This window comes from Meriones unguiculatus, chromosome 18, assembly GCF_030254825.1.
Source record: "Meriones unguiculatus strain TT.TT164.6M chromosome 18, Bangor_MerUng_6.1, whole genome shotgun sequence".
Taxonomy (NCBI): domain Eukaryota; kingdom Metazoa; phylum Chordata; class Mammalia; order Rodentia; family Muridae; genus Meriones; species Meriones unguiculatus.
This window is the reverse complement of record NC_083365.1, coordinates 7,293,050-7,311,314: the sequence shown is the minus strand read 5'-3', so window position 1 is coordinate 7,311,314 and position 18,265 is coordinate 7,293,050. Positions and strand designations below refer to the sequence as shown.

Here is an 18,265-nt window from a genome sequence, read left to right as displayed (position 1 = left end):
TCTCTAGGAATTCCTATAGTCAATATCTATTGTACCCTTTACTTACCCAACATTAAATATGTTCATTGTCTTGTAATAATGTCTGTGAGACTCCATGTGGCCACAACTGTGCGTGTTTAATCTAATGTTATTAGCTGAAAGCTTGGGAAATGTATCTTTTTCTTGGCTGTACATTTAATGCATTTCATTTCAATTAAGCTCATGAAGACTTCCTATAGGATGGCTTATACAGTGGCTTTTACTTACATCGAAGGACCTTCCTTCAGATGTTAGCCGTTTCCCACACCCTTCTGAATGCCTTCTCTATTGCTCTTCATCCTTTACCTAGATTATGCAAAACAGAACATCATAGAGTTACCACTCAACAAATAAATGATTTGAATGTGGTTTTCGATCTGAAATCCAAAAGTAATTAAATCAATTGAAAGTTGATACTTTCTGTGAGTATAGCACTTCTTTTCTTTATTGTTTTTCCAAGTTGGAGTCTATGTGACTATCATTCCATGTAAAAGGAGAAAGTAAATATCAGGATGACTTCTAAGTTTAAAACATCATTTACTATTGATGTGAATCTTCATGAACACCCACAACTTTAGAAATTATTTTAGTATGCTGTGTGTTCCTGGTTTAATAAAACTCATCTCTCTATAGCTCAATTTATTCTGTGCTTGAAAGAGATTATATTAGAACTGTGGTTCTGCAATCCCAGAATAAAATTGGTTTATTTTGTCTAGCTTCACAAATTGACATATCCATTAACTTATAGCAATGAATACAAAGAGTATTTCTCTAAGAAATAATCTTCCCCTCACTGAAAATGATTGTAACAATATTTTCTGAATCACTTAGCAGTCAGTCCAGCCAATGGTGTGTAATCCCAAGTGTAAGAAAAGGCTTTGGAGCATTTTTTTTTTTGAGAACACAGCAGTACTTCTTATTTTCACTGAGAAAAATAAAAGGCAATTTAATTACAAAGGATACAATTTTACATTTTGTAAAAATACACACTTTAATGCAGACTGCCTGCCAAGTAGGATTGTTTACGATACAGTGGGTTTTAAAAACATGCTCAAAACATGTCAGAAAGACGGAGTACAAGGCTGTTAGTGATTATGGAGCTATTTAGTCAACCCACCTACATCTTCATAACTCAATCATGTTCTTTGAGGTGTGAGGCATTGTGGGGGAAATTTTTTCCCTGCCCTTATCTTGAAACCTTTATTGTGGCTGTTATTTATAGAAACAATAAAAAAAATGGGATAGACCAAAGCCTTATTTGATTAATCAGAATCATGTTACTTGAGAGCACAAGTCTCTACAATAGCTTTTGTTTTTCTGTTTAACAAATATTCAGCTAAAATAAGTAAAAACATATTGACTCTTCCCAATTACTTGTTAGCAACCCACAGTAAAATCTCAGTCTTGTATTCTGTCCTCCTCTGTGGTGATTGATACAATATGCTTCCCCAGAAGCCTTGACAAATGCATATAGACATATTTTTACACTACTTTATTGGGTTCTTAAACCTCTACTTCCCAACAATTTGTAGGAGAGAAAGAATGTTACAAGAGAAAGGGGGCTTAGGTCTCTTTAGACTACCGTCTGCTGATTAGGGTCATTAGGCTCCTTGGGGCAAGTCCAGTCTTTGTAGTCAGGATATCACCAATTTTTTTCTTCTCATCAAAACTGCAACAGCAGCAACCAGGAGCAGCAGTGGAAAGCAGCAGCAGCCTTTCTTTTCTGTGGAAATTTCCTGTCCCTCCCTGGGCTCAGACATTCATAACTTCTCAGGAGTCCCCAGCATCCCAAATGTAAACTATCTGTAGCTGGCAAAAATCATGCCCTTGCTAGTGCATGACGCAAATCGTAATTAGTATCTGTGGGTTTTTGAAGAAACCAAACTTCTCACTACATTTCCCTCTTTTTACTCCCAAAAATGACTTTTTCTCTAACATTAATGGGAATTGTTGTTACTTAAAAGGAGATTATCAATGAACCATTTTTTTTTTTTTTTGCATTGGTAGTTTCTTCTATAACCTGATAACTCACAGTTGCTCTTGTCTGAAACAGTTTGTATTTTTTTCTTCTGAGCCTCAAAGCTGCTTTCTGACTGCAAAGGATTATCTCTATGTCCCTCCTGGCCCTACATTGTCTCCTGATGCCCCTTACCACAGCATCTACAGTCCCTGAAAGCCGTTCTTACTCACAGCCCAGCGCTACAACTATTCCTTCACTTCTCCACAGAGTACTGTGTGCCTCAGACTAACACACCTGGCATTTTGATCTCTGAGGCTTTTAGCCTCACAATTTCTTTGTAAATGGCCAAATTTAAGGCAAATAAAGCACTGGGTATTTTGATATCTGAGACCTTAGGCTGCTACTAGAAAAGCTAATGGTAGTAACCTCTTAACCCCAGGCTGCCCCTCTGGCAGCTCAGTTTGCTCAAGATTAACCCTTTCTCTTCAAGCCACCTTGCACTGCCTTGGCCTCCAGACCCTCCTGGCTTCTCACCTCACCAAAGGGCTGTGGGAACTTGACGCTGAAAGTCCACACCACGGAGCAAGGTGGGCTTGTGATCTGCCTTCTAGCCCAGTGTGCTTCCCTCTTTCATCCTGCAGGAAGCTCCCACTCTCATTCACCAGGTCTGAACCCTTTTGTTCTCTTTCCAGTGATGTTTGCTTCCCTATCATTTTCATCTCTACCTGCAATGTTTCCAGTTGTCTCTCATATCCCTCCATTTCCACTTGCAATTTTTCCAATTGCTCAGCTATTCTCCCAACCTTTTTTAAAACAGAATATAGGAAACAAACAAACAAACAAAACAGAAAATCCCCTCTAGGAGCAAAGTGGGAAAGAACCCAGAGACAGGAGCCACAGCAGCCCTTTTGCTTATATCCTCAGAAGGTATACTCATTCCTCTGTACCCAGCCATCGTCTCTACAGCCTTAGGAACTCAGTTTTCCATCTTGCCTTACCCTATGTCCGGGCACCACTTGTAGGAATATGTTTTACTTTACTTTATTGAGTTTTTATATCTCAACCTCCCTTCCAAACCTTATATATCCCCATTCCTTCCAACCCCCCAACACTAGTGACGAAAGAAAGATTAGAGGGAAAAGGGGTGTGAGCATCCGTGGGCTACGTCCTGCTTAACACGAGTGTGCTTCCTTGGGGCAAGTCTGGTCTTCATTGTCAGGATTCAGCAGTCCAGCAAACCAGCATGGCAAACGGAAGAGCAAATGCAGGAGCAGGACAAACCACCCTCACCCTAACCCTGCCAGCTCCAATTCCTATTGCTTTGTCCTGTGTGAAACGAATATGCCTACACATGTGTTGAGTTTTCTGATGTTTTCATAATGCCATTATGTCATATGCTGACATGCCAGCTTTAAATTGTTTTTTTTTTTTAACAAATTTTTATAATTAGAACTAAGGACATGACATGGTCAATAAAAGTTCTTGCCTTGTGACACAAAGACCTTAATTTGATGTCAGAACCTACACAAAAAGCTCATGTATTAATATGTACTTGCAATCCCAGCACTGGAGAAGCAGGGGCTGGTGGAAGCCTGGAGCTCACGGCAAGCCATCATGTCTTACTCAGCAGGATCCAGCACGGTGAGAAACCCTGTCTTATTCCAACGGTAGGAGAAGAAAAGGTAGATAGTGCCTAAGCATGCCCAGGGTTGTTGTCTGGCTTCCACAGACATGTGCTAATATATCCACTGCCATGTGGACCTGCATGCACATAGACAAACATACAAACACACACACATTTATTACAATTTTCCTCACTGAAAAGAAGTTGGCTCTCAAAACTTAAGGTATAGCATAGCCTGTGCCCAAGTTACGCACCTGATGAGCTATTCTTTGTTGGAAGTAGTGGGATAATAAATAGAGTTCTTTTAGGTACTTACCTTATTAAAAATATGGAGTTAATCCCTTAAACTCACAAACAACAGGAACAATTGACTGAGTTTTCTGCTAGAACAGTGCCTCTCAGCAGAAACAAGACCTTAGCCTCTTTCTATTTCTGCCTGCTAATCACATACTGGTTTCCAACCAGGCCTGGGGTGCAAGCCTGCAACCTCGTATCCATAATGCAGGATGATAACAAGTACCAGACCAGCCTGGACTGGATAAAGACTTCCAGACCAGGTATATTGAGAATTCATCTCATTTAAAGCACTACAAAACAATCTCACTTCTAAAGGTTAATATATAGTTTAATATAAAATTTGAAAAGTGTGTAAATGTGCAATTTCAGACTCATTTTCCAAAGTTGAGAGGCAGGTTTTTAAGTCCCTAGTCACACCTTTGTTAGGGCTAATATTAAACTCTAAATTTCTGTGATTTTCATTGTTTAGATAAACAGTGCTGTAGAATGCCATAGTCCTGAAAACAAAGAATACTTTTCTATTAAACTATGTAATTCTTTTGCATGGCTTCATTCCATAATAAATAAAGACAGCAGAGATAAAATTGTGATTTATGTTTGTCTAAGCAATGGCTACATGAGAATGGGGCCCCCAAGCAGAGGTCAGTAAGGATATAGTAGAAATAAGTAAATGAACAAAGAGCAGAGTGTGCATGGAGACCTGAGAACAAATGGCTAGTCTCAGAGCCTTCACACTTTACCCTCCTCTCTCCTCAGAGATTTCTGCTGTGGATAGCTGCTTTGTGTGCGTGCCTTCTCTAAGACGCCTTTATTTCCTGCATGCCTTCTCTGAGCATTTTCTGGCCTTTTGTTACAGTCTGTCACCTCCCTTTGTTGTCTTTAGAACGTTATCACTGTCTCACTGGTTTGCTTACCTATGACATCCTACACATCTTTGAAGTTCAGACAACAGCTTCAGGACAGATTGCGCTCTCCATCTATCCTTCAGTACAAGATCACTCTTTATAAGTAGATGGGAGTGAATAGATGTCCTTATGAGGCTCTTCTGTGGCCATAAGCTCTCTGGAAGTCTAAGGGAAGAAAAAGTTTGGATACAGGTCAATTGCCTGACAGGGAAGGACAACTGAAAACCTGCACTGAAGGGCATGATGGTGCCTGCCTTTAACCCCAGCATTCAGAGGGCAGAGGCAGATGCATCTCTATGAATTTGATGGTAGCCTGGTCTAGTTGAGTTCTAGGAGAACCAGAGCTATGTAGAGAGAACCTGCCTCAAAAGAGAGGAGGACGAAGAGGGACAGAAGGAGAGAGAGAGAGGCAGAGAGAGGCAGAGAGACACAGACACACACAGAGAGAAAGAGAGAGAGAGAGAGATACACTTAATGATAATCGTCTTACATTGCCACTGACTCTACTCCTGGGAACTGATTGATCCAGTGAACAGCACCACAGAAAACCTGGGAAAAGAAACCTCCCAGCTACTTCTATTATTTTCTTTAATTAAAAAATAAATAAACAAAAGCAAAAGACACCCCTGTCTAACAGGACTTTGTGTAAGAGGACAAGTTTATGTGGTTCAGAATTAGAAAGTTCCATTAGTCAGGATCCATACACACAGAACTAGACTGAAGATGCAGGCCTGCGTATTCCAGTCAGTCCTCCACAAAACTCACTTCTCTCTAAGTTTTCTTCTTTTTATTTTCAAAAATAAGAGCTGTGGCAGGGGAAGGGGGAAGGAGCCACATACACAATAGACTAATTTTCTTAATGTTTCACCTGTACGTGTGCTGGTGGTTTTTAACATTTCGAGTATGCTCCAAGCTGTGTAAAGGCAGAAGCTATAGTATGCTTGAACCTTCTTCTTATTTTTAGGGCATGAAGAAGTTCTCATACACGATACATGTTCACTAATAATTGAGGTTTAGTGACAATGATACTGTTATCTGAATCCAAGTGTTCCATAGGAAGTCATTGTGTCTATAAATAAGTTGTATTCTTTCGCCCCTTTACAAGGAAGTTCTGAAAAACAATATTAGCTGGAGCGGAAGCACGTCAGAGCCAGAGAGCTCCATCTATGAACTTGGGCCTGAATGAATACCGATAATTAGTAGATGAATCTGGGCCTATTATTCTAATGCCATTGATCCACACACATGTAAGGACCATTCATCGAGATAACCTAGAACCCCTGCATAGATGTAGGCCATGGCAGCTCAGTATACAAGTGGGTTCCATAGTAATGGGAACAGGGACTGTCTCTGACATGAACTGATTGGCCTGCTCTTTGATCACCTCCCCCAGAGGGGGGAGCAGCCTTACCAGGCCATAGAGGAAGACACTGCAGCCACTCCTGATGAGAACTTATAGACTAGGATCACAATGAAGGAGAGGAAGACCTCCCCTATCAGTGGACTAGGGTAGAGGCATGGGTGGTGAAGGGGGAGGGAGGGTGGAATTGGGAGAGGTGGAGGGAGGGAGCTATGGAGGGAGAGGGATACAAAGTGAATAAAGTGTAATTAATAAAAAAAAAAAGAGAGGCCGTGACCTACCTACATAGGGAAGTTGTTGAACGTGGACTCCTCTACTCTAGCAGAGACTCAGAGAGAGATAGGTTTACAGAGGTCCAGCTGAAACCCTCCTACGGTGGAGAGAGACACTGACTTGCAGACTGCCCCAGTTCACTCTCTACTTTTGTAATAAAATACTGACCAAAAGCAAGTTGTGAGGTGGTGGTGTTAACCTTAGAGGTCATAGTTCGTCATGAAGAGGTCACTCAAAAGAGAACCTGAGGCAGAAGTTAGAGCAGAGCCACGGAGCAGTGCTGCTTGCTGACTTAGTCTGTGGCTCGCTCGGGCTGCGTTTTTATACAGTCTAGGAACATTGCACAGGATGGTATCACCCACGCACTGGGCAAGCTGGGCCGCCCCACACCAGTCGTCAATCAAGAAAATGCCCCGAGGTTCTGACAGGACAGGTCCATGCAGACATTCTCTCAGTGGAAGGCCCTTCCTCTCAAATGACTCCAGCTTGTGTGTCAAGTTCACGAAAGCTTAACCAGCACAATTGACCCCTTGTCAACTTGGCACACAAATATTTCACTATTAAACCACATTTTTCTTGTCCCTTTCCAAGATCTTCTAATCTCACAGTGTAACACTTAGCATAACTTTAAAAAATCCCATAGTCTTTAAAGTTCTGGCATTTTAAAAGTCCAAAACCTCTTTTAAAAATCCACTGTCTCTTGACTGTGGACTCCTGTAAAAACACAAACAAATTAAATACTTTCTTACTTCAAAAAAGAGGCACCAGGGCACAGTCACAGTCAACTCAAAGCCTAGCCCAAGGTCAGAAGTGGATGGCGTCCTGCATTAACTCATGATCGTTTGGGCTCCAAAGGCCTTGGGTAGCCCTGCCTCTCAGCTCTGCAGCTACTCCAAATGCACCTCTTCTGGTTGGCACAGCTGGGTTTCATGCCGTCTGTTGCTGTCCTTGGTGGTCTTCTCATTGTCTGACATGTGCAGCAGGCTGGCTCCCTCTGCAACCCAGGCTACACCTTCTCCAGTGGCTGAGCCAGAGACATCCCCTGTGATTTCTTCAGACCTACAGTTCCCCTGTCACCAGAATCGCTGCTACAGACTCTTACACATTACAGTTTGGCTCCCAGCTTGACTGCTCGGGACAATAGCTTCTGTGTGCTGATCAGCTGATGAGGAGGGAACACTTCTCAAAAGATTTAACCACAATCATGTTGGTCTCTTAGTAATCACAAGGGTTTATTCAGCCCCAGCTAACTAGCATCAGCTGTCCCAGCAAAGCAAAGGTTTTACTTCAGTGTTACTGGTCTTGCAGATTCTTCAGCCCTAACCACAAATTCTGTATTCAGATGTAAATCATGTACAGCCCTGATGAGGTCTTTTCCTTTTGAAGCTTTACAGGCCAGACCTCCGTGGTCTGCAAGGCCCTCTGTGCTTTTTGCAACACTCTTTATCTTCCAGGCCAGGCTCCCATAAAATGGCCCATTGAGCTTGGAGAACTTACTGGCTTTTCCAGACCAAAATTTCAAACATTTCCACAGTCCTCTCCAAAACAGAAATGGCAGATCTGTCCCAGTAATATCCATGAATCTGTCACTACTTTCTTACCTTGCTATGAGAACACACTGGCCAAAAGCAACTTGAAGAGGACAAGATTTATTCATTGTACGGCTTATAGCCTATCATGAAGGGAAGGGAGAAGCAAGAACCGAAGACGAGGGCATTGAGGACTTTCTGTTTATTGTCTTCCTCTTTGACTCTGCATTTTTTTTGTTGTTTGTTTTTTGTTTTTGTTTTCTTTAACACAACCCAGGACTACCTGCAGGGGTGACACCACCTACACTGAGATGGGCCTCTCACATCAGTTAGTCATCAATCAAGAAAGTGCCCTGCAGACTTGCCCACAGGCCAATCTGATGGAGGCATTTTTTTTTTCAGCTTGAGGGTCCCTCTTTCCAGATGGCTCTAGCTTGTGTCAAGCTGACAGACAAAACAAAGCAAACAGCTCTCACCAGCACCCCTAAAATATGTGGCAGAAGCCAGGATAGAGAGATGCAGTTACCTGCTTTAATAAGCCTGTGGTCGTGGGCAGCACTAGGGAAAGATTGTTAGGCGCTCTCTCACTGACACGCAGACTCTGAGAGGAGCAGGAGTGTTCAGCTCTGTCCTTATTTTGATTTTTACTTTCTGAGAGCCAGATCACTATAGCAGTCACCCTTGTGCCTCTCCCAGCACAGCTGCCTACATTTTTCTCAAATAAGCTTAGAACGCTTTGGAAAGACAGGGTGAGTGTATATAAAAGGAGTTTTAGATGAGTCCACTGTTCATTATTGTCCTGCTTCCATTTGAATTTCTAACTGGGAGGAGGGGAAAATCTAAGTGGCAAAGTGATGATTGAATGTGTGCTACAATGGGAAGTTCATTAGAGCAGCTGTCTCTGGCCTTTGCTCTTGTCAAAGCCCTCATGAGAAAAACATGTAAACAGTAACTTGCTCTCAACTGAGGGCCGGTGTCTGTCTTTTCCTTGTTTCAGTGCTGAGTGAAGAGATAAACAGGGAGGAGTTAGAAAAGTGAATTTCAATATGGCATAGAAATGTCTGGAGCATTTGGCGCTGAGAATAAGCTACCTGACACACTTCCAGACCAGGGGAATGGGTTGCATTTGCTTCCTGCGCAACTCAGTTTGATCCCAGTACCTTGGCAGACACACCGTGTGCCAGCTTGGGGAGAATTCTCACTCAACAAAGCAACCGGCTAAAAGTGCTTCCCTTGAGGCCGCTTTGTTTAGTTAATTGAAAATCTGTCTTTCTCACTCTCATCAGATTGGTCAAAAACAGCAGGGAGGTTTGGTTTTGACTACCTTTGAACGTTCAGGTTATTCTTGTTAGAATGTAATTCCGAGCGCTCCTAAGTTCCAGTCAGCTGCTGACTCACCACCACTCCTCCCTCTAGGGCCTTAAGCTTTAGGTGTGCATTGTTTGGCTTTATGTTGAATAATAATGGTTTTATAATTGACAGCCTCTCACCATGTTGTTGTGAGATTAAAAGCCAGATAGGAAACATGGAAGACAGTAAACCCAAAACAGGCATTGTTTCCACTTGAAATACAATTAGTTGTAGATGGCCATAAAGAAAATGTTGTGCATGTTACTTATTTCTTAGAAGTGGCAGTTGGAAGTGCTACTTCCAGACATCTGCCAGTCAGGTTAAAATGACATTGACCTATTTTGTGAAACAGACAGCTTTTTAACAAGGAAGTAAAGACGTACATTTTAAAAAGCACATATGTGAACAGTAGATAATTATGGCTGACTACAATTTATTGAACATATAAAAACTTATACAGAGACTTTTCAAATGGTATAAACACAGAAAAATTCTGTCATTCTAAATCTGAGTTACTAACTCCCATGCTTCGACTATTATACTTTGTATAAATATATCAAAGACCCCCATCCTATACCTATAAATATATGCAATTTCTATGTGTCAGTCACGGATACTGTATAAGCATACATTGGTTACATATTCATAATATAGTTTAATAAAAAGAGAGTGTAGTGTTAATCTTCAGTGGTGGCTGCTTCTAATACACAGAGCCCTGAGTGCGGTACCCACAGCCACACTGAAACCAAAGAAGAGTGTCTCTATGAAGTGACCTAGACCACAGGTGCCATGCATGGCCAGAGCGTCACTGTGCGCACTTGGGACATTGGCTTCTCTGTAACAAGTCCATATCTAGCTTCTTTGGCCATATAACTCAGACCTTGAGAGCACTATTTCCCCGGCAGCTGCTGGACAATAAGCAAGTATCACCGTAGCACATTAGATCCAAACTGTTCTTGCTGGATAATAGTGTCTTTTCCTGCAGAGAAAATGGAAACTGACTGGGATTATATACTTCATTGTTGACAAACCCTGTGCCATTGGCACCTGAAAGACAGTCAGATTATGTTTATTAAATCCTATCAAAGACCTCCTGTCTGAAATCTTAAAGGATCAAGAATCAACAAACTTTCAAACCCCAAGTTATTTATTTATTTTTATTTATTGTACTTTATTCACTTTGTATCCCAGCTCTAGCCCACTTCCTCATGCCCTTCCAATCCCCCCTTTTCTCCTCCCATGACCCTCCCCAAGTCCACTGATTGGGGAGGTCCTCCTTCCCTTCCATCTGACCCTAGCCTATTAAGTCTCATCAGAACTGGCTGTATTGTCTTCCTCTGTGGACTGGCAAGGCTATCTACCTACCTCCCCCACCTCAGGGGGAGGTGATCAAAGAGCCAGCCACTGAGTTCATGTCAGAGACAGCTGCTGCTACCCTTACTAGGGAACCCTTTGGGAGACTGAGCTGCCATGGGCTATATCTGTGCAGGGGTTCTCGGTTATCTCCATGCATAGTCTTTGGTTGGAATATCAGTCTCAAAAAAGACCCCTGGGCCCAGATATTTTGGTTCTGTTGCTCTCCTTGTGGAGCTCCTGTCCCTCCAGGTTTTTCTATCTCCCCCTTCTTTTATAAGATTCCCTGCACTCTGCACAACAACAATGATATTTGCTCAACCATATTTGTAGCAACTTTATTGGTAAGAACCAGAATCTGGAAACAACCCAGATGTGCCTCAACTGAGGAATGGATACAGAAATTGTGGTATATTTACACAATGACTCAGCAATTAAAAACAAGGAAATAATGAAATTTGCAGGCAAATAGTAGGAACTAGAAAAGATCATCCTGAGTGAGGTATCCCAGAAGCAGAAAGACACACAGGGTATATACTCACTTATAAGTAGATATTAGACATATGATATAGGATAAACATACTAAAATCTGTACGCCTGAAGAAGCTAAACAGTAAGGAGGATCCTGGTTAAAATGCTAATCCTCTTTCAGAGAGACAAACAGGATAGACAGTGGAAGAGGGAGAAAACAGGGAACAAGACAGGAGCCTACCACAGAGGGCCTCTACTCAGCAGAGTATTAAAGCAGATGATGAGATCCATAGCCAAAATTTTTATAGTGGCATATTTTATAGAACTTTTTTGATGAATAATAAAAGTAAAACTTCTGTTTCCCACATAGGGCAAAACAGAGGTAGTCTCATGGTCTATATAAATATTATTTTGAGAGTCACAGTGGTTTTTATGAACACAGAAAGTTCTGTTATGAAATTAAACAAACATCCTAACCTGCCTTGAAAAAGATTATTCCTGTGCTGTTCACCACTGACAAACAAAGTCTTTGCTTTTGTGGTCTCATGGAATCTAGACCAACGCCACTGAGCATGGTGGCAAGACCAGGGTACTAATATTCTTGGCCCAAAGAATATTAAGGATTGGAATCTGCCGAAAACAGATGAAATTAGTTATTTAAAAAAAGCAAACTTCATCAAATGAATTTCTTCAGTATCTTTGCATTTAACTCATTCAAATTCATGTTTGTCAAATGCCACTCCTCCTCGTGTCTCTACACTTTCAGGCTGGCAGCTTTCCTGATATTTAAAAATGATGAATTATCAGTCTTTTCTTTGCCTCTCTCCATTGCTTGAATCCATAATCTTTTTTAAAAATGGCTGCTGACATTTTGGCAATGTGATGGTTAATCTCCGTTGTTAATGTAGTGGATTTAGAGTCACCATGGAAACATACCTCTGCAGATATCTATGAAGGCATTTCCAGATAGGTTTAAGTGAGCAGGAAGATCCATCCATGCTGAATGTAAATGATGCCATCCCATTTGCTGGACCCAGACTGAAAAAACAAACAAACAAACAAACAAAAACAATCCAGCTTAGTACCAGCATCCAGGACTCTGCCTCCTGACCTTCCACTCCTCACCACATGCCTTTCCAGATATGCTGGGCTGTAGGCTGCATCCTTTCTTAAATAATAAGATAAAATAGAGCATTTCTTTCCTTTAGTTGCTTTGCCAGGTGTCTGGTCCAAGCAAGTGAGGAAGTGACAGCAGGATACAGGAGCTAAAGTGCTTTTGTTGCCCCATGTATGAAAGCCTTCTAAGAAGGTGTTTATATGTCTGATGCAGAAAATAGGAATACAGCTCAGCTTTGTCATTCGTCAGGAGAACGTTGTATATTTTTAGTCGCACGTGTGTGAGCAGGCCACCCTGCTCTCCACTACCCTGCTCTCCTGCACCCAAGCCATGCCGGAGCAGAGTTCCACATTTAATTGATAGCTTGTATTATAAAAACTTCGGCATGTCAAAGTTTTGGAGACCTGATTAATTTCAGTGTGGCATGTTATGTAGACAAATGAAGATTAGAAAGCATTCTCCTAAATAAATACCTCATTTTATGTGGTAGCGATAAGCACAGTTTACAACACTGAATTATTAGTTTTCATTTATTGACTAGCAAGAAAGGATATGTGTTCCTGCTTGGGAAGAGTGAGCCACTGTGGAAGTGAGTTCTGTTCCCAGAGACTTTTACAGGTGTGTGTGGAAGATAAAGTTAGAACCATAAATGACCATGAACTCCAGAATGTTCTATAACATAGCAAGATAATGGACATGGCTTTTGCAGTGCAATAAGCAAAATGCTAAGAGAACTCAGCTCAAGAATCTACTGGAAGCTAAGTGATGTTTTTCTTATCAAGGGAAAGTGGTATATAGCTAAATTATAAACTGTCTTAACTAAATGACCTGGAGAAGTGATCACAATAAATAGCAATGCTTTTGTATGTATATAACTGTTTATTTCACAAAAAGGGGAGGTTAGCTTCATACTTTTTTCGTGTCTCCTTCTATTAATTTCTTGGAATGTAAAAGATGATTTAGTAACCTTTCCAAAATGTCTATGTTGTAGTAAGCTCTGGTGTTGATCCAGCAGCTGATGAAAATTCTAACTACCTCAAATCTCAGGAGGACTGAAGCTACGGAGGCAGCAGAGGGCACAGGCCGTGCTGCCAGCCACGGTTGCACAGTGGTTCCAGAAGATTCTTACTTTTTCAAGCACTCTCTTAAAAGCTGGCTTTCAACATGGGCGTGTTCTCCCTGGAACGGTGCACAGCTTATTCTGAAGCAGCTTCTGCACTGGAGCTTTTCTAAGATTCTGTGGCTCTGGTGGCTCCGTGGGTTAGATCTTTGATGTGTTTGATAAAGGGCTTCATTCTTGGAACCTGAAGGTATCTTTGAAATCATCCCTGCATTTTGGGTGGCAAATACAGAAATTTATCCAAATAGAATGCAATACTAAAATATCATGAGCCAGGCCAAAGATGACTCTAGAACTATGGCACATTTTTTACTGTTGTCAAAATATTTGCTGCTCTTCCTGCCTTATCCTTCCATCCTTAGCACGTCCCCTCAGGAGATCCTTCCAAGACATTGTTGTAAGGTCCAAGTGTGGCTTCCTTTAAACCCTGAAGCCTAGTGGCAGAAATGTAATTCAGTTTTACCAAAACCCACAAGGAACACAGTGGGCCTTCCAGGGGACTTCCTAGGCTATTCAGTCAGAGTCTAAAGTGAAGAGCAAAGCTCCTCACAGCAGGGGTTGTATAAGTAAGAAGGGAGCTACAATTATTGGGAAGTTATTGGTTACCACAGCATTAGTGAGAGCATATCAGCTTCCTATTTATGGGTTACGCTTCAAAAACCTACTATGAGCATGTGTATAGAAGTTTTACTATATACATATAAGCTTTTATTTCTTCTCTATCGATACCACAGGAGTTCAGCAGGAAGTGTTAGAATATGTTCACTTGTTAATATTATGGAGAGTGATGTCATAAAAAGGCGGCATCCTTGCCAAGGCTTCAGCTGCTAAGATCTTCCTGATCTTCCTCATTCTGATTAGATAGTGAGTAGCATTTCAGTATGCTACTTATTTGCATATCCCTAATGACTAATGATATTAAGGATCTTTTCTAGTGCTTATTTGCCAACCAAATTTCTCTTTAGTAAAATGTTGGTCCAAATTTTCCTCTTATTTTGTCATGGAAGTTTATGTTGGTGAACTTGGTCTGTGCTCCAACTCAGGCCAGACAACTCATCTTCAACAACCATTTAAAAGAGCCAGATTGAGAGTGGAAAACAAAAAATGGAGATTTACTCAATATAGCCACATTGAGAAGAAGGATGAAGATATCCAGAGAAACCTCCCAAATTCACCTTGGGGCATTCTGAAGTGAGATCAGAGTTTAAGGAGAGGAGCAAGGACATGCATTTGTAAGCAGAAAGGTCAAGGTCTGGTCCTACCCACCCTTTACCAATCCTTGTCTGGGCTTAACTGAAGCCAAGTTGTTAGAACTGTAAAACCTCTTTCAAGAAAACAAGTTACTGCTCTGACTGGTGCCTTCCCCTAGCATGAGACTCCTGAAGAATTTCCCACAGCTTTGAAGTCCATTGTGTCAGTACTCTGGAAGATAAAGAGAAGAGGTATCCCTGGAGGGCAGCTTCATCTCTGCCACTTCTCTTTCTAATTCTCTTGGCTTGTATATGAAGTCAGGTATGAGTCACCTCTGATGCTTGTATATGAGTCAAGTATGAGTCATTTTGAAACCTGCAAAAGTTTATTCCAAGGCCACAGTGCATTTTCTCATTTTTATGACATTGTCTCTCAAAGAGTAGAGATATTAACTTTTATGCTAGTTATTAATTTGTTCTTTTTGTGCTCTCGTTGTTGTATATTAAAAACCTTTACCCAACTCAAAGATTTTTAACTTCCTTTTAAAAATATTTTGTGTTTTAGTTCGAATCAAGTGCTGCTGCCTGTTACTGATGTGAGTGTTTGTGTGCGGTGTGAGGTGTGCTGCATCCAGAAGTTATTTGTTAAATTTGGTTATCCAAGCCTTGCTGAGCCCTTTGTTAAAACCGTTTGTGTTACTGAGTTGTCTGTGGTCCGTAGCTGAAAATCAGTTGTGTCAAAGTGTGACACACTCTGAACTTTCATTTTTCTGTTCCATTGACATGTCTAGCTTTCTTTATGCCAGTGTTGCACTATCTTAATTATGGTTATTTTATACAAATCATTAAAATTAGATAATTTAGGTCTTGCACATTTATTTTCTTTTCAGAGTTAGATTGAATTTAGATTCTTTCATTTACATAAGATTTTTAGAATCAATCATCAGCTTCTACAAATAATTTGTGATTGTGATTGCATTAAGTATATAGATGAATTTGGGGAATAATTCTTTAAAATATTGGGTCACCTAAAACCTGAATATAATATACCTATTTATTTGGCTCTTCTTCCTCCTCACTCCTCCTTCTCATTCCCTCTCCTCTCCCCAGTCTCCCATCTCCCTTCTCCCCTTCTTTCTTTTTTCCTACTTCTCCTTCTTCCCCTTTTCCTCTCTGTTTTGTTTTGTTTTTCCTCTTTCTTCTTGTACTGAAGAACAAATTGGGACCTTCTTCATATTAGGCAAATGTTCTACCTCTGATCTAACACCTAGCCAGAGCTTTGGCATTTTTTTCAAGACTGTTTTGTAGTTTACAGTATAAAAATCTTTTATAGATTAAAATTGATCCTTAAGTATGTTATTTTATACCATTGTTTCTTTCATTTACAATCCAAGTTATTGTTGTCACTATATAGAAATAAATTTGATTTTTGTATATTGTTCTCAGGTCCAACAATTTTTAGACCCACTTATGAGATATGATTTATGGCTTTTTACAGATGATGCTGTGTTACAGGATGATCATGCTCTTCCCTTTGTAATCTGCATGAATAGCCCCGTGCAGTGCTGTGTCAAGCTCACGTATCAGACACATTCGGCTGATTCACAATTATCTATTCCTTTTTTCATTATATAACATATAATTATGATATATAATATATACTATTATATATATGATATATTTTATATAATAGTGTGTGTGTGTGAAAGTGTAAATCAGTATAATAGTCATACACTGTCAAAGATATCCTTTTCAGATTTGAGGATGTTTCTAATTTTCTTTAAGCTATTCATCTAGATGATCATTTATTTTTTTGAATTTTGTTTGTTATTGTGAATTTTGTTGAATAACTTTAAAGGATATGATAACTTTTATATGCCTGGGAATAAGCCCTCTTTTGGTCGCTCTGTGTTATTGTTGCCATGTGTTGTTTCTAGATTTGGGTTGCTCGTTTTTTCCAATACATGATCTATGTTGAAGCACCTTGAACTTCTTTTCTTGTCATTCCATGTGGTTTGAGTTATGGAGATGCATCAAGTAAGATAGGTGTGGTTCCTCCCATACACTTTCTCAAAAGAGTTTGTTTGTATTGTGTCTTCATTGAATGTTGAGCAGCAGTCACCAGTGAGGTGGTCTGAAGTAGAGCATTTTTGTGATTTTTTTAACTATCAATATAAATTCTTTAATAGATATAGAACTGTTCAGCTATATCAATTTCTTTTCAAGTAGCTTTGGAGTTTCATGTACTTTAAAATTTGTTCATTTTTAATCTTTCCAATTTAAAATGGTTGTTCATACTTCTAACTCTTCTGGATTTTCTATCACATGTTTTGAGCAATTTGCTAATGTCATTTCTTAGTTTGGATTTCTTCATATTTCTTGTACTTAGGATCCATTGAGCTCTTCACATTTAAGGATTTATAGTTCTCATCAACTTTGAAACCTTTTCAATATTATTTCTCCAATGCCTGTACCCTTTTCCACTTATGGGGCTTCCCATGGGACTTGGTTATTGGAAGAAGTTGGCTTGTTTCTGACTCACAGTTTTCTCAGCTTAACTTGTTGGCCTCATACACATGTTCTGATCAGTATTGGTAGAAATGCTCTATGCCCACCTCTGGAGTTCTTTCTTGCTGAAATCGTCTTCTCCAGGACTCTTTCTGGTGAACTCTCCCAGTCTCAGTGTTCCTGGGCTCTCAGCAGCCCCTCTCAGCAACTTAGCCTCTTGAACAGCAGACTTCTCATTGTCTCAAGAGAATAAGGTAGAACCCTTCAGGTACTCCTTCTGTTACTACACCTTCACCAGTGGGTTACTGTCCTATGTTGACTTCTGTTTTGTGTCATAAAAGCAGGGAATTTAAGCTGGTGAAATAGCCTAGAAAGTGCTTGCCACCTAGGACTAAGCTCAACATGGTAGACGGAAACCATTCATGTAAGGTGTTCTCTGACCATCACCATGCACGCTCCAGGGCATGCACAGACCCTGCACACACATACTCACAAATAAAGTGTAATGAAACATTTCCAGTGGATTTGTGTGCGTGCTGTGTTCTGAAAATGAAGGGACGCTTCTAGAAGGCCCCTTTTGCTCCATCTTGACTGGAAATTGAAATTATTAAGTTGACTTCAAATGAGAATACATTCTTCATTCAAAGTGTGATTGATTGAGTCAAAGAAGCTGTCTGGAACTTTTTTTCTTTGTATCGCCTTCCTCTTTTAGTAGTAAACCTGCTCATTTTTAGTGAATGATCACTTTTGTCAATCATTATTTTCACCACCTTCTATTGACTTGCCTAGTGTTCCAGCGTTTAGTCTTATGAGAAGCCCTGATTTGTGCACAGCTTGTCTGACTGTGCGTGAGTCATGCCTTTCATGCAATTTGCATTGCTAGTTACATCTTCCAAATGGAATTCTTGCAATAAACTGTTCAAATAGGTTTTTTGTAAGTTTTCCTAAAAGATGTTTTATGGAAATTTTTGTGACAATTGTCTTTCGGAATCATGTGGTTTAAAAAAAAAAAAAAAAGAAAAGTAAGCTGGTATAATGCTCAACAATCTAAACAGGAAATGCATGCCTTGGTTGATTAGACTTCCTCCTACATCCACGATGAGGAGTAATGTAATGAGTTACAGTTCTAGACTGAAGAAGTGAGGGAAAATGATGCATTTCCCTTGGCCCACAAGAGGACGCAACATAAG

At 40.4% G+C, this 18,265-nt stretch overlaps 1 protein-coding gene and 1 long non-coding RNA gene across 3 annotated transcripts in view; one reads left to right on the top strand and one right to left on the bottom strand.

Moving 5' to 3' along the window:
* Plcb1 (phospholipase C beta 1) overlaps positions 1 to 18,265 on the top strand; it is a 701,628-nt gene that overhangs the window by 314,857 nt on the left and 368,506 nt on the right. The gene's annotated exons all lie outside the window — the stretch shown is intronic.
* LOC132649003 (uncharacterized) lies at positions 3,616 to 7,518 on the bottom strand. Its single transcript, XR_009587386.1, has 3 exons — positions 7,187 to 7,518; positions 4,814 to 4,969; positions 3,616 to 3,739 (listed from the first exon to the last, which is right to left on the bottom strand). It is a non-coding gene; the product is annotated as an uncharacterized LOC132649003 (long non-coding RNA).